At 46.2% G+C, this 16,411-nt stretch overlaps 1 protein-coding gene across 1 annotated transcript in view; it reads left to right on the top strand.

Annotated features, from left to right (window-relative positions):
* Window positions 1-16,411, top strand: part of UBE2F (ubiquitin conjugating enzyme E2 F (putative)) — a 441,864-nt gene that overhangs the window by 311,627 nt on the left and 113,826 nt on the right. The window lies entirely within an intron of this gene.

Here is a 16,411-nt window from a genome sequence, read left to right as displayed (position 1 = left end):
CCAATCCACACAGTGCTTGCCATGATATAAATCTCTCAAAATAGGCTTATAAAAATACCCCCGGAAAGGTTTGAGGCAAAATCTAGTTTTTATTTGTTGTTGTTTTTTTTTTTTTGGGGGGGGGGGGGGGGTTAGCATGAACATTCTCTCAAATATGAGCATTTTTAGGGGTAAATTTTATAAAAGTTTTCTGTGTGAAGAACTTGTTTCACATTCAGCAATGGCCTTTACAAAATTGCATTGGAAAGGCAAAGTACATGTAGATATTCCTGGGTGAAAAAGCAGAGAGTGAAAATGGAGTCAGACTCTTCAAAACAGGCCAGAGATGCTAGGCGGTCGCACCATGGAGCGACTTTCAGAAGTGACACGACTCACCTTTACCACAAAGGTCTTTCTAAAGACCATTCACCTTTATAATCCATGTCCAGAGGATTCATATCTTCAGACACAGATAATAAGACTCCAGAGAAAGGGGAAGGGAAATGGGACTTGATATACCGCCTTTTTGAGGTTTTTGCAACTACATTCAAAGCGGTTTACATATATTCAGGTACTTATTTTGTACCAGGGGCAATGGAGGGTTAAGTGACTTGCCCAGAGTCACAAGGAGCTGCAGTGGGAATCGAACTCAGTTCCCCAGGATTAAAGTCCACTGCATTAACCATTAGGCTACTCCTCCATGGAAGGCACCGTGTGTTCCGAAACATGGTACCCTGTTGAGTCTTTCTCCACTAAAGATTTTTTATTCACACCTAGCATCTCTGGCCTCTTTTGAAGAATCTGACTTCGTTCCCACTCTCTACTTTTTCCCTGTACTTCTTCGTGGGATATCTGTGTTCTTTCCACTTCCCTTGGTTTTTGCTGAAGTATTCCTACAAATCCCAGGGCAAGCAGTTGTTTCCCATGTCTGTCTCAGTAGCAGACTATGGGCTTTTCCTCCAGGAATTTGTCCAAACCTTTTTAAGTAGAGAAGTGTGGTAGCCGTGTTAGTCCACCAGTGCTGGCCTTCCGACAGCCACCAAATTTAAAACACAAGCTGATCAGAAGTAAACTTTCAACACAGACGGAAAAAGAAAAGGGCACGTTCCCGTGTAACACAACCAACTGCAAACTATGCCAAAACATTTCACAAGACCCCACAGTCATTCACAAAGGAAAAATATTCAACATAAAGGACTATTTTACATGCACATCTTCCAATGTGGTATATATCATTCAGTGTAAGAAATGTAACAAAGGATGCTATATTGGAGAAACAGGCCAGATGCTTAAGACAAGATTCAATCTACACAGACATCACATGAAAATAGCCGGTGCCAGTCAGGCCCCCACCCCTGTGGGCCAACACTTCACTAGACCAGAACACTGCACCAATGATTTCACAGTAAGAATACTGAAAGATAATTTTAAAACAATACAGGAACGTAAGACCTTTGAAATAAGAATGACTGAATATTTTGACACCCAACAAACAGGACTTAATAAGGATCTGGGTTTTCTAATTCATTATAAAACATAAAGCTGTATTTCTCTGTTTATTTCTCTGTTTATTACCCTCCTCTCACCTACCAACACCCATTCTGTTAGAATATCAATGAAATGTTTTGATGTCCCCATGCATACCCCCACCCTCCCACTCTGTCAGACAGTCAAAGTAATGCTTTGATGTTTCTCTCATATATACTATCTGCTACCTCATTTGCTTATTTCCGATCTGAGGAAGAAGGGCAACCTTCGAAAGCTAATCAAGAAATGTATTATGTCCAATAAAAAAGGTATCATCTTATTTTCTTTTCCATGTTTGGTTTTGTTTGATTTCTATTGATAACCTCCAAACCTTTTTTAAACCCAGATACGCTAACACTGTTACGACATCCTCCAGCAAAGAGTTCCAGAGCTTAACTATTCGTTAAGTGAAAAAATATTTCCTCCTATTTGTTTTTAAAGTATTTCCATTTAACTTCAAGTGTCTCCTAGTCTTTGTACTTTTGGAACGAGTAAAAAATTGATTTACTTCTACTCGTACATCACTCAGGATTTTGTGGACCTCAATCATAGCTCTCCTCATCTGTATCTTTTCCAAGCTGAAGAGTCTTAACCTCTTTAGCCTTTCCTCATACGAAAGAAGTTCCATCCCCTTTATCATTTTGATTGCTCTTCTTTGAATCTTTTCTAATTCCGTTATATCTTTTTTGAGATATGGCTAACCAGAACTGAATGCAATTCTCAAGTGTTTAACTTTCAAAGAGGTGACTATGATAAAATGAGAAGAATGGTGGAAAAAAAACTTAGAGGAACGGCTGCGAACATCAGGCGTGGATGCTGTTCAAAAATACCATCCTGGAATCCCAGGCCAAATATATTCCGTCTGTTGAAAAAGGAGGAAAGCAGACCAAACGATAGCCAGCATGGTTAAAAAGTAAGGTGAAGGGAGCTATTAGAGCTAAAAAGGAAATCTTTCAGAAAATGGAAGAAGGAACCAACTGAAAATAATAAGAAACAGCATAAGGAATAGCAAGTCAAATGCAAAGCAGTAGTAAAGAAGGCAAAGGGGGACTTTGAAAAATGATTGCATTGGAGGCAAAACATATAGTAAAAAATGTTTTAGGTATAGTAAAAGCAAGATGCCGTCAAGAGAATCAGTTGGACCACTAGATGACTGATGGTAATCAGGGAAGACAAAGCCACAGTGGAGAGATTTTCTCAGGATTATCTCATGAGGAACTGTATCAAAAGTTTTCTGAAAATCCAGATACACTACATCAACCAGCTCACCTTTATCAACATGTTTATTCATACCTTCAAAGAAATAAAGCAAATTGGTGGGCAAGACTTCCTTCGGCTGAACCCATTCTGATAACATGTATAGAATGTTTGTACGTTTGGGAAGCTTGCCAGGTGCCCTTGGCCTGGATTGGCCGCTGTCGTGGACAGGATGCTGGGCTCGATGGACCCTTGGTCTTTTCCCAGTATGGCATTACTTATGTACTTATGTACTCTGTCCCATTAAACCATGTTTGTCTACATGTTCTGTAATTTTATTCTCTATAATAGTTTCCACTATTTTGCCCAGCACCGATGTCAGTCTTACCGGTCTATAATTTCCAGGATCACCCCAGAACCCTTTTTAAAAATTGGTGTCACATTGTCCACCAGGTATTATTTATTATTTATTTATTGCATTTGTATCCCACATTTTCCCACCTATTTGCGGGCTCAGTGTGGGGGTACTACGGACTATTTTAACAACAGGTTGCATATTGCTAACAGCAGTTCAGCAATTTCGTGCTTGAGTTCTTTGAGTACCCTTGCATGTAAGCCACCTGATCCATGTGATTTACTACTCTTTAATTTGTCAGTTTGGCTCAGTACAGCTTCCAGGTTCACCGAGATTTCTTTGTTGCTCCTCATCATCACCTTTGAAAACTATTTCCGGTACAGGCAGATCTCTTACATCTTCTGTAAAGACAGAAGCAAAGAATTCATTCAGTTTCTCCGCTATAGTCTTGTCCTCCCTGAGCACCCCTTTTGCTCCTTCGTGATCTGATACTATACGGTGCATACAGTAATTGTTTATAAAAAATAGGGATATAGTTTGATCTATCTAATAGCCAATCCCCCAGATGACGTAATATGCAGGCATAATTATATAATTGTAAATCTGGCAGGCCTAAGCCCCAGTGGCGTAGCAAGGGCGGGGCGGTCCGCCCCGGGTATCAGCTGATGGAGGGGTGCTCCACTCCTGCTGCTCCACTCCTGCTGCTCCCACCCTACCTTTAAAAACAAATCTGCAATTGAAGCGGCATGGCAGGCAGCGCCTCGCGTCTGCCCTCCTTGTAAAAGAAGCAGATCTCTCCTCCTCCTCCTCTTCGGGCCTTCCCTCACTGGGTCCCGCCCTCCTCTGAGGTAACTTTTCCGTGAGGGCAGGGCGGGACCCAGTGAGGGAAGGTACGACGATGACGAGGAGAGAGCTGCTTCTTTTACAAGCAGGGCAGACGCGAGGCGCTGCCTGCCACGCCGCTTCAATCGCAGATTTGTTTTTAAAGGCAGGGTGGTGGCAGGAGAAGAGGGCTGTCATCTGATAGGCGAAGCGGGTCAGGTCGGGGGTGGGCTCAGATGAGAGAAGGGGGTCTCAGATGGGGGTAGGGAGGGGGTTTTCAGATGGGAGAGGAGGGGAGGGGTTCTCAGATGGGGGAGTGGGGAGAGGAGGAGAAGGGGTTCTCAGATGGGAGAAGGGGGTGGGGAGGAGAAGGGGTTCTCAAATGGGAGAAGGGGTTCTCAGATGGGGGTAGGGAAGGGGTTTTCAGATGGGAGAGGAGGGAAGAGGGTTCTCAGATGGGCAGAGGGAGTGGAGAGAGGAGGAGAAGGGGTTCTCAGATGGGAGAAGGGGGCAGTAACTGGGGTCTGAGAAGGGGCCATGCCTGGGGCTGGTGGGAAAATGGGGCATGCATGGGTCAGGTGGGAGAATGGGCTGAAAAGGGGGGCCCTAATGCAAGGCATGTGGATGAAGGGGGCTGGAACTGGGGCCTGAAAAGGAGGGTAGGTGGGATAAGGGGGTTAGTACTGGGACTGGGGGCTGAAAAGGGGCAGGGGCTGAAACTGTGGGGACTGGGGGCTAAAAAGGAGACAGGGAGACGTGGCTGGGGCTGAAGCTTGGGACTGGTGAGAGAAAAGTGCTGGGGTTGAAACTGGGAGCTGAAAAGGGGACAGGGAGAAGTGGCTGGGGGCTGACGCTAGGGACTGGTGGGAGAAAAGGGCTGGGGCTGAAACTGGGGGCTGGTGAGATAGTGGGGCTGGAACTGGAGGCTGAAAAAAAAGGGGCAGAGAGAGGGGACAGATCCTGGATGGAAGGGGGAGCGAGAGGGAGGGTAGACCCTGGATGGATGAGAGAGGGAGGGCAAATGGTGGATTGAAGGGGCAGAGAGAAAGGGCAGACAGTGGATGGAAGGAGGAGATAGAGAGGGCAGACAGGGGCAGATGGTGGATGGAAGGGACAGAGATAGAGGGCAGATGTAGATGAAAGATGCAGGGAGAGAGGGCAGACATTGGATGGAGGGGACAGCAGAGAGGGCAGACACTGGATGGCAGAGAGAGAACAAAGACAGATGCTGGATGGAAGGAAGACAGTGAAAAGAAGATGAGGAAAGCAGAAACCAGAGACAACAAACTGTAAATAAAATATATTTTTTTATTTTTTTTGCTTTAGGATAAAGTAGTATTGTAGCTGTGTTAATAAATGTTTATAATAGAACATATAAACAAGGTAATCTTTTTATTGGACTAATTTTAATACATTTTGGCTAACTTTCGGAGAACAAAACCCCCTTCCTCAGGTCAGGATAGGATACTGTAACAGCACTATACTGTATTGACCTGAGGAAGGATGTTTTGGCCTCTGAATGCTAAATGTATTAGTCCAATAAAATGGTATTATTTTATATATTTGTTTTATTTCTATTTGTTAATTTGTAAAGTGGTGATTGGTACTTGTTAGTTTTTTCAAATTTACATCTGCTGTCTTTTTATTTTGCACAGTACTAGGGGACATTTTCTGTTTCTGTGGTGTTGCATTGTATGCAGAGTCTGGCATCTTGGGGGTTCAGTTTAATTTTTGTCTAAATAGAAAGTTTATGATTACTTATTCTATAGTGGATTAGGGTGTATCTGTGTTTGTGAAAAAGACATGGCTTTTAGTTAGCATTGACTGTGCAGGATCGATGATCTGTACTATTCTGTCTGGTTTCGTTTTACAGTAGGTGAATTGATGTTCTAGTGCTCACTGTAGTGTTTAAGATGCTTTCCTTTTCCTTGTGTGATTTGTAGAAATGATTGATTATGGTATGGTAGAATTGCTCTATAGGTCCTGAGTGTTTTGTATTCTCGGCTTGCCTAGTACTAGATTTTGGAGGGGGGTGTTAAAAAATGACTGGCCCCGGGTGTCAACTATTCTAGCTACGCCACGCCACTGCTAAGCCCTCATTCTGCCTTTTGCCATATAAATATGAGAGCCGTATTTTCGCCTTTTTCCCACTTGCAGTTTATAAAGCCATCTGGGGAAAATAACCATCTGATATAGGCTAACCCTCCCCTACAGAGACAAAGGCAATGTGAACCACCCCTCCAATTGTGTTGGCTCGTTGTCTCCAGGAGTTCCTCCACATTAAGTGAATGCACCAAATGAGCCTAGTGGTTAGAGCTGTAGGCAAAGACCCAGGGAATCCAAGATTCAAAACCCCTTGATGTTCCTTGTGACATTGGGCAGGTCTTTTTTCCCCTCTATTCTTTAAGGTACAAATGTAGGGAACTATCTGGCCAATATTAAAAGTATTTAATCAGCCAGGAACAGCTCCTGGCCGGTTAAAAAGTTTTTTAGTGCCTAATCACGGATATTTAGCAGAAGATAACCAGTTATCTCCGCTGAATATTCGTGGTTAGCAGCTAGCCGCTAACCATATATATTGTGTGACAAAGCTAGTTGGGCACGGATATTCAGCGCCAAACCAGCTATGATTAAAATAGACCATATAAATAGCAGGCCTATCTTTAACCTCTAAGCACTTAACCGGTTAGCGCTGAATATCAACTTAATCAGTTAAGTGAAACTGGATATTCAATGCTGGTTGCTAGATATGAGCCGGTATTGAGTATCTGGTCTGTGCTCCCCAGCATTGGGCAGTCACTGAGCAGCCCGACACCAGCTGAATATCGGGGGGTATATCAATAACGAGGCTTAGCAATGGAATTTTACTGCAATGCACTTTATAATGAGCTGTAAAGCAGAGTGGAGGAATAGCCTAATGTTTAGAGCAGTGGGTTGGGAATCAGGAGGCCCAGGCTCAAATCCCACAGCACCTCCTTATGACTTTGGGAAGTAACTCAACCTTCCATGCCTCAGGAGAAGGCAATAGCGAACCACTCCTGTATCATGCCAAAAACAACCACAAGAGGGATCCAGGAGTCAGGCTGAGTTGAAGACAGATCTGGAACTAGAAGATGTGAAGCATACAAAGCAGCTCATTATTACATGAAACAAATAACACAGCTTGCAGTAGAATTTGCAACTCTGCATTAACCATTCAAAGTAAACACTTTAAGAAGTGTTTTAAATTTTTCCCTGGGATTATCAGCCCATGTGAACTGATGTTCTTGAGGATTCTGTCAAAGAAATTGCCCCCCCCCCCCCCCCCCCACAGTCTGTCCCGGATCCCTTAAAAACAAGAGCCCCCCCGGAAAAAAATGCAGTTTCCCCAGGTATTGTCCTTTCACTTTCAATCATAGTAACATCGTACATGACAGCAAATAAAGACCTGCATGGTCCATCTAGTCTACCCAATAAGGCGGCTAGAGCCACTCCTTGCAGGTAACACTCTGTCATGATCAAATACTGGCATAACAAATAGGATATATGAAAATAAATTGGAGTAGTAATAATGTGGCAACCACAGCAGATAACTGTAATTCATACAAAATCAATATATCTAGTGCATTTTAATCTTTAGTTATATTGCTCTATCCATTAATAAGCTTCTCTGAGGACAAGCAGGCTGTATCATTCTCACAAGTGGGTCGACGATCCACGTCGGCCTGGGCACCGGCATAATGCATAGCAAAAAGGAAAAAATTATGCTAGTCTTCTGGTGCACGTGCGCAGAGTGCCTTTCCCCCCCACCGCGCAACTGTGCACCTTAGTTTGGTTTTTTTTCCGAATGAGGAGCAGCAGTTCTTTCAGCAGCTCCTCGTTCCACCTGGGAGAGAGCCTTTTTCAAGTGCCTTACGCTTGTTTTTTCACCCCCCTTTTTTTTTTTTCTTATTTTGTTTCTTTTAAAAACAAAATCTTTACTTCTTTAGTTTCTTTTGCCTGCATTTAAGTTTTCTTATTTTTTTTGGCGTGAGCAGCATTTAGGCTCGCTCAACTGGGGTTTCCCTTGTTTTTGCGCCTTTACTTTTTTCTTAGGCACAATCGAGCCTTTTGATTTCGCCGAAGCCGTCTTCCCTTCCATGTCATCGAAGACTCCCAGTGGTTTCAAGCGTTGTACTCGGTGCAACCAGACCATCTTGGGTACTGATACACACTCTTGGTGTATTCAGTGCCTTGGGCCCAACCATAGCCCGGCAACTTGTATCCTTTGTCCTGACCGTAGCCCAGCAAATTGTATCCTTTGTCTTCTTATGAAGAAAAGGATGCAAATTTCCCGAGAGGCTCAAAGAGAAAAACTTTTTGGAGCTCGGTCCAGTCCTTCAATGTCAGCATCAGCGTCGAGGGAGGCATTGACATCTGGAGTCACGGTAGGGATGGCTGCTGCTGTGAGACCCAGAAACAATGGGAGTAGTGAGGCATTGAGTGGTTCTGCAACTGTCTCAAGGCCCCCTGCGCAGGCCCCTCGGGACCGACCGTCGTCGGACCTGGCACCGAGGAGTCTCGGTAAGGTGCATTGGGCGAAGGCCAAGAAACACTGACACCGTTCTCCTTTGACACACAGTGCCGGGAGCTCTGGGAAGTCGAGGGATCCGGCACCCGAGATGCATTGGCACCAGGAGCAGTGCTCTCCCTCCATTCAAGAGTTGTCAACACGTGTGTCTCCCAGCAGCCGAGATCCTGCTCCCACACCCCAGATGGTTAGGCAACCTGAGCCCACATCGGCCCCTAAGCCTTTACCAATGGTTGCTCTCAAGCGACCGGGCCTTGCTTCCAGAGCTCTTCGAGACATATTCAGCGATGTGCAGCAGCATCGGGGGTGTCTGCACCTACCATACATTCCGCTGCGGCCCCACCTGGCCCGCGGTGCGGCCCCCGACACCGGTGCCACTTGCAGTTCCAGTGTCGACTGCCACCCAGGCCGGTTTGCCTTCGACGTCGGTGGAGGAAGCTTCACCGGAGTCAAGGCAGGAACCGACTCCTTGACGTCGTTCTTGGGGCTACCGGTCCTCGATGTCGTGGCGGACCCAGTCTCAGACAACCCTGAGGGAAGTGTTGTCTGATACTGAAAAGGAATGCTTGTGGGAGTCTGAGGAGGATTCCAGGTACTTTTCCTCTGATTAGTCCTTTGGGATCCCTTCTGAACCTTCCCTTCCACCTGAGAGAAGGCTGTCTCCACCTGAGAGCCTTTCTTTCACCTCTTTTGTGCGGGAAATGGCTAAGACCAAGAAGGCGTGTCGCAAGCTCTTGGCCAGTGGCACTTACGACACTTTTGAAGTGGCATCCAGAATCTCTGCCCAGGGTGTAGCGATGTGCAGACTCTCATGGCTATGTGTCTCTGACCTGGACCATTTGGTCCAGCAGAGAATGGCGGATTCACCTTGCCAAGAAGATAATCTTTTCAGAGAGAAGGTTGAGAGGCTAGTTGACGAGATCAAAAAACACACTGATGTTATGTCTTCTCTCTCCCACTGGGCACCTTCTGCAACCACCTCCTCATCTAGGAGGTATTTTGGTGGGTCACGGAGTACTTCTTACACCTTTTCTAGGCGTAGGTATGCTCCTGTGGCTCGCTAACCTGCTCAGGCTACACCCCAGCTCGCTCGTTCTCATCAACAGCGTGCGCCCAAGGCCCCTGCTGCTTCCCAGCAAAAGCAAGGGACGGGCTTTTTACTGGCTCCAGCAGAGCATAGCCACCATAAAAGTGTCCCTGCCGGACGACTTACCGTTTGGGGGGAGGTTACAATTTTTTCACCAAAGGTGGCCTCTCAAAACCTCCGACTGGTAGGTTCTTCAAATAGTCTGGCTAGGATACACCCTCAATGGGGTATCCAGACCTCCAAATTGCCCACCGAGAGCTCACTCTTTCAGCTCTCAGCACAAGCAGGTATTTGCAGAGGAACTCTCCACCCTTCTGAAGGCCCATGTGGTTGAACCCGTTCCACCAGGGGAAGAAGGGCAGGGATTCTATTCCAGGTACTTCCTTGTGTAGAAAAAGACATTGGGGGGGGGGGGGGGGGATGAGTCTCATCTTAGACCTAAGGACCCTGAACAAATTCCTGGTCTGAGAAAAGTTCAGGATGATTTCCCTGGGCACCCTTCCCATGATTCAGAAAATGATTGGCTATGCTTTCTGGACTTACATACACCCACATTCTGATACTTCCAGCTCACAGGAAGTATCTTCAATTTTGGCTGGGAACAAATTAATTTCAGTACCGCGTACTGGCTTTTGGCCTCGCATCAGCTCTCAGGGTATTTAGCAAATGTCTAGCGTTAGTTGCAGCATCGCTATGCAGACTGGGAGTGCATGTGTTCCCTTATCTCAACGATTGGCTGGTAAAGAGCACCTCAGAGGAGGGTACTCAGGAGTCTATGCGGAAGACTATTCAGGTGCTCGAGCTACGAGGGTTTATAATAAACTACCCCAAGTCCCATCGCCATCGGAGCCCTGCTCGAGACACATACTGTTTGAGCCTACCTTCCAGAGACACATGCAGACAACCATCTGTCCCTCACATCCAAGGTTCGGATGTCGCAGCAAGTCGCAGCTTGGCAGATGTTGAGGTTGTTGGGCCACATGGCTTCCACAGTGTATGTTACACCCATGGCACGTCTTCACATGAGATCTACCCAATGGACCCTGGCTTCTCAGTGGTATCAAGCCACAGGGAGTCTGGAAGATGCCATCCAAGTATCCCCTGAGCTTGTACGCTCTCTTCAGCGGTGGACAATTTGGCCCAATCTGACCTTGGGACTTCATTTCAAATTCCTCAGCCACAAAAAGTACTGACAAAGGATGCATCACTCTTGGGGTGGGGTGGGGCTCATGTAGATGGGCTCACACTCAAGGAGCCTGGTCCCTCCAGGAAACAGGTTTTCAGATCAACCTTCTGGACCTCTGAGTGATCTGGAACACTCTAAAGGCTTTCAGAGATCGGCTGTCCAACCAAATTATCCTAGTTCAAACAGACAATCAGGTTGTGATGTATTACACCAACAAGCAGGGGGGCACCGGATCTTACCCTCTGTGTCAGGAAGCCGTCCAGATGTGGCTCTGGGCACGCCGTCACGGCGTGTTTCTCCAAGCCAATTATCTGGCAGTCGTAAAAAACAGCCTGGCTGACAGACTGAGCAGAGAAATGCAACCTCACGAGTGGTTTCTGAACATGGGCGTAGCACACAAGATCTTCCGAGCATGGGGCACCACCTCACTGGATTTTTTTGCCACTCAACTCATCCACGGGGTTCCTCAGTTCTGTTCCAGGCTTCAGGCCCACAACAGACTAGCATCAGTCGCCTTCCTTCTTCATTGGGGGACAGGCCTTCTGTATGCATATCTTCCAATACCTCTAGTGGGAAAAACTTTGTTGAAACTCAAGCAAGATCACGGAACCATGATCCTGATTGCACCTTACTGGTCGCGTCTGATTTGGTTCCCTCTTCTTCTGGAATTGTCCTCCAAAGAACCGTGGAAATTGGAGTGTTTTCCGACCCTCATCACTCAGAACAAGGGGTCACTTCTACATCCCAACCTCCAGTCTCTGGCTCTCAAGGCCTGGATGTTGAGAGCCTAGAATTTGCTTCCTTAGGTCTTTCGGATGGTGTCTCCTGGTTCTTGCTGGCTTCGAGGAACGATTCCACTAAGATGTTACTCTTTTAAATGGAGGAGGTTTGCCGTCTGGTGTGACAGCAAGACTGTAGATCCCCTTTCTTGTCCTACATGGACCCTGCTTGAGTACCTTCTACACTTATCAGAGTCTGGTCTTAAGACCAACTCTGTTAGGGTTCACCTTAGTGCAATTAGTGCTTACCATCAGTATGTAGAAGGTAAGCCTATCTCTGGACAGCCTTTAGTTGTTCACTTCATGAAAGGTTTGCTTTTGTCAAAGCCCCCTGTCAAACCTCCACCAGTGTCATGGGATCTCAACATCAATTGAAGTGTAATTTGAATTAGTCTTCACAGCTCTGTGTATTGTCTACTGTGTGTACACTTCAGTTAAGTGGTCACTGTTTTGTTGTCTCTCAGTGATTTTATATTTGGCAAATGGTGTATTTTTTGTATTTTTAAACATAAGACTAAATTAGGCTATTGAGGCAAATGATGTGTTGGAGTTTGCTGGCGCTGTTATGCTTTGATTGGGCACTGTCGCTGCTGACGCTGCTGGTAGTGGGTGACGTCATCGTGTTAGCAGATGGATACAGAAGCACGAATTCTTCAATGTTTTTGTCTACGTTGCCAGCTTCAGAATGTTGGAGGTGCTTTTTATTATATAGGATATTTGAATAAATCAGCAATCTAACAATGTTACAAACTGACATTTTACTCGCTATCAACCCTTAGGTGAATGTGACACAAAAAATGCACACTTATTCTTGATCTGTCCTTGCTATCCTCAGGTCACAGACCATAGAAGCCTGCCTGGCTACTGGTCCTGCTTCCCAATCGCTGGTGTTGCCATCAAAGCCTACTCCTGCCTATCCATAATCGGGACACAGACCATAAAAGTCTGCCTTGTTTTGCCATTTTGGGATACATACCATAGAAGTCTGTCCAGGACTGGCCTTACTACTGGAATTGCCGTAAGGCATCAACAAAGTTTTTGTTTTGGTTCCTTTTACCATATAAGGATCCTTTGTGTTTATCCCATGCATTTTTGAATTCTGTCACCATTTTCATCTCCACCACCTCCCTCGGGAGGGCATTCCAGGCATCCACCACCCTGTCCGTGAAAAAGTACTTCCTGACATTACCCATTCTGTGACCTCTAGTTCTACCACTTCCTTATCTCTGAAAAAGATTGGTATATAGATTGATACCTTTCAAGTATTTAAGTCTGTATTATGTTTCCCCTATCCCTCCTCTCCTCTAGGGTATATATATTCAGATCCTTATATCTCTTCTCAGATAGCTTTTGGCGCAAACCCCATACCATTGCATACCATTGCTTTTCTCTAGGACCACTTCAAGTCTTTTTATGTCCTTAGCTAGGTACAACTTCCAAAACTAAACACAGTACTCTTAAGTGGAGATGCCTGATCCTTTACAAAAATTGAAAAGTCTATCCCCATCCCAATCCTCCAGTTCTATTCCTTCTGCTCTTTGTCTGCACCTACATATCTGCTGGGGTCTTTCTGATGGGTATTTGGCAGCTTGACTCCTAATGATAGAACCACAGTATTATTAGGGGCCTGCAGCCTCCATTTTTAAATAAAGGGAGCTGCTAGAGCAGGCGCAACTAGGGACTACTCCTGCTGCTGTTCCACATTACCCATCAGGGAGACCCTAGTAGCTGCTAGTGCAGAATTAAAGGAATATTCAGTCTTTACCCCGGCATTGATGTGAGGAGGGTGGGACTTAGATGTTTTTGTAAAGCATCTGGAATAGCAAGTGCGCACATGAGGGCGATAACATTTAAAAAGTACATTGAGGTGGAGGTTCAGGCCAGGGAGTGCAAATTCTTTTAAAATGTTTCAGAGGTTGGGGGGAGCAATTTCTTTGACTTTGCAGAACCAGCCCTCAAAAGAGTATAGGCTTGACTTGAAGTTTGCTATCTTTGTGTTTCTGTGGCCAAAAACACACAATATTTCCAGCTGTAGCAGCACAAAAAAAAAAAAAAAAAAGCTTGCTGAGGAATTCACTAACCTGGAGTACCATGGGTTAGTGAATTTTGTGGTAAAATATCGTTCTTACATACTAGAATATAAGCCCTCCAGGGCCGCCACGAGGGGGGGGGGGGCAAAATTCCCCGGGCCTGACTTTCAAGGGGGGCTCAGGTCTGGGCCCGGCCCTGTCACCAGCAAGCTTCTTCCTGCCTCCTTCCAGGTCTGTCCTCTCCTGCTCCTGTGTGTGATATCGCGTTCATACGGGTCACGACTCCCGGCACGGACAGGAGCAGCACAGGAGAGGACAAAACGAGGGAGCAGACGGAAAGATACGGAGGGTGCGGCCTGAGTGGAGGGTGGAGGCGCAGTCCCATGTTGGCGGTCCAGTCCTACCCTGGACCTAGGTGTGTCTCTTGGCAACCATGAAGTCCTCTAGGACAGGGAAATACCTACTGAAGCTGAATTTTGTCACCTTGAGCTACCAAAAAAGGCATGAGTTGAATCCAAATAAATATGTAGATAAAAGTATGCACATATAATTAGCATGAAGGTAACTTTATTAAGTGTTTTCCGCAAGAATGTTTTACAACAGGAAATTGCCTTATAAAGTTGAGCTGCTAAATACCTACTTATAAGTACCTGCACTGATAATTTGTAGGCATTCCCTGGGGTGTAATTTGGGCAATGAGGTAGTGAAGTTTAAATAATGTATAAGTGTATTTTATAAATGTGTGTTCACACACAGAGTACATGAACAAATTTATGCATTTGGAGCCCTGTGTACAATTGTGTGTGAGGATTTCTTCACTACTGGAGCTGATTTTAAGAGCGTAATTTATAAAGTCACAAAAGCATCTATATTGCTTTTTTAAAATATGTGCCCTGTTGGCTGCACGTACCTGAGGCGCTGCAGACTTCTCTCTGCTTTGCTTTCAAACAATGCCTAAACATAGGGGAAAAGCTGCTGCTCGAGCCTCCCAACGCCTTGAGTCCCCTATTGTCGATCCAATAGATCAGCATTTGAGGAGTGATGGGCTGGTGGAGACGCTGGCTATGAGAGGATTCGGCTGCATCTCCAGGACTAGAAATATTGGTAAGCCTCAGCCGAAGAGCCCCGCAAGACGCAAGTTCTCCACTCGTTAAGTTTGCAGCACCCCTAACAAAGTATGCGGGGCTCTGCTTTGAATGAGGCTGAATTACATCAGCAGGAGACTGAGGGAGGCGTTCGGAAGTCCTCCCCCGGAAAAACAATCTTGCTGGGGGATCATGGAGCTGCCAAATCAGAGCTAGAAGGAGATTTACTTGAACTTTTGTTGGTTGTGCCTATTCTGAGTTTCTGCAAAGGAAATCCACTAAGGGTAACACTGGATTCTTTATGGCTATTGATTTCGAACTTGGGTAAAACCTTGTTTCCACAGTCCCATGCTCTTACACAGAAGCTTTGTTGAGTAGAATTGAAGGCAGAAAAACACAAACAAAGGTGAAGGTGTTGTCTTCTCAAGTGGAACAACTCAGTAGGGAGTTTTCTAATTTGAGGAATATGTGTGAGACGTGGAAAATTTTGCAAGGAGCAATAATCTTTGCTTCTTAAACTTTCCAAGGGTACCCACTGCTATGCTCTTGGAAATGGTTAAATATATGAAGGAAATTCTTGGTACACCGCAGGATAAATATCTTCCTTTTTCACAAGTTTATTATTTACCGAGGAAAGCAGTGGAACAGCAGCAAGCCTTTTTGGATGTTTCTGCAATATTGGACACTTCGGACTCAGGGCCAGATGCACTAAACTTTACGAGGCAATAACGAGCCATTAACAAGCAAGTAGTAAACCCTGGCATGCACTAAATACTTTTTTCCGACGACGGTAGCAGCTAACGCAAACGGAATGCAGATGAGCAAATTGTGTAGAAACCCTATTGAAATGAGATGCACTAAGCTTTTCCGCTTGCCCTAACACTGGAAAACGCCAGGAAAGCTAACGAGAGGTCTGTACCTCTCGTTGGGGCTGTGTGGGCTTCGAAAACTTATAAAATGTAATAAAAAAAAATCGGGAGGGGGCAAAAACGCTCGTCAGGAGAGTCCTTTATGGACGTTCTTCACTGTAGGTATTATAGGTTAAAAAAAAAAAAAACATGTCCTTTATTGACAGCCTTGCCCCCCCCCCCCCCTCGCCCGAGGTCGCTGCTGCTCCCCCCTCCCCCCTGCATTGAAATCAGAATTTTTACGCAGCCCCAGCCCCTCTTCCTCCCTCCCTTCCTTGAAATGACAGCTTCCCCGCCATTCTCCGCCCCCATGGCCCCGCCCCTGCCGTTCCCCCCTCCACCCGCCCCCCCTCTGTCTGCCACCGGGCCCTCACAGCGCCCCTCACCTCCATGTGAAGGCGCTGCACTGGCAACAACAGCTGATCGCCTCTTCGGAATTCCCTCCTTTGCTCCTGGTCCGCCCTCGTCTGAAGTAAGTAACCTACGTAGGTTACTTACGTCACACCAGGGCGGGCCAGGAGTAAAGGAGGGAAGTCCGAAGAGGCGAGAGGCGCTGCGAGGGCCCGGTGGCAGATGGAGGGGGGGCGAGTGGAGGGGGAGAGGTGACGACCTCAGGGGGGGGGGCCATGAGGGCGGAGGATGGCGGGGAAGCTATCATTTCAAGGAAGGGAGGGAAGGGGGCCGAGGCTGCGTAAAAGTTCTGATTTCAATGCAGGGGGGAGCAGGGAGCGGTGGCGACCTCGGGCGGGGGGGGGACAAGGCTGTCAATAAAGGACGTCCATAAAGGACGTGTTTGTTTTTTTGTTTTTTACGTCTTTGGCATGTGCAGAGCAGCCAGCATAACGCTTGGCTGCTCTGCGCATGCTCTACCAGCCAATTATCCGATGATTTTACGAAGGGTTAGAGA

Source organism: Microcaecilia unicolor, chromosome 7 (genome assembly GCF_901765095.1).
Source record: "Microcaecilia unicolor chromosome 7, aMicUni1.1, whole genome shotgun sequence".
In the NCBI taxonomy this organism is placed as follows: Eukaryota; Metazoa; Chordata; class Amphibia; order Gymnophiona; family Siphonopidae; genus Microcaecilia; species Microcaecilia unicolor.
Note: the sequence above shows the minus strand (reverse complement) of the source record. Positions and strands in the feature narration are given on the sequence as shown.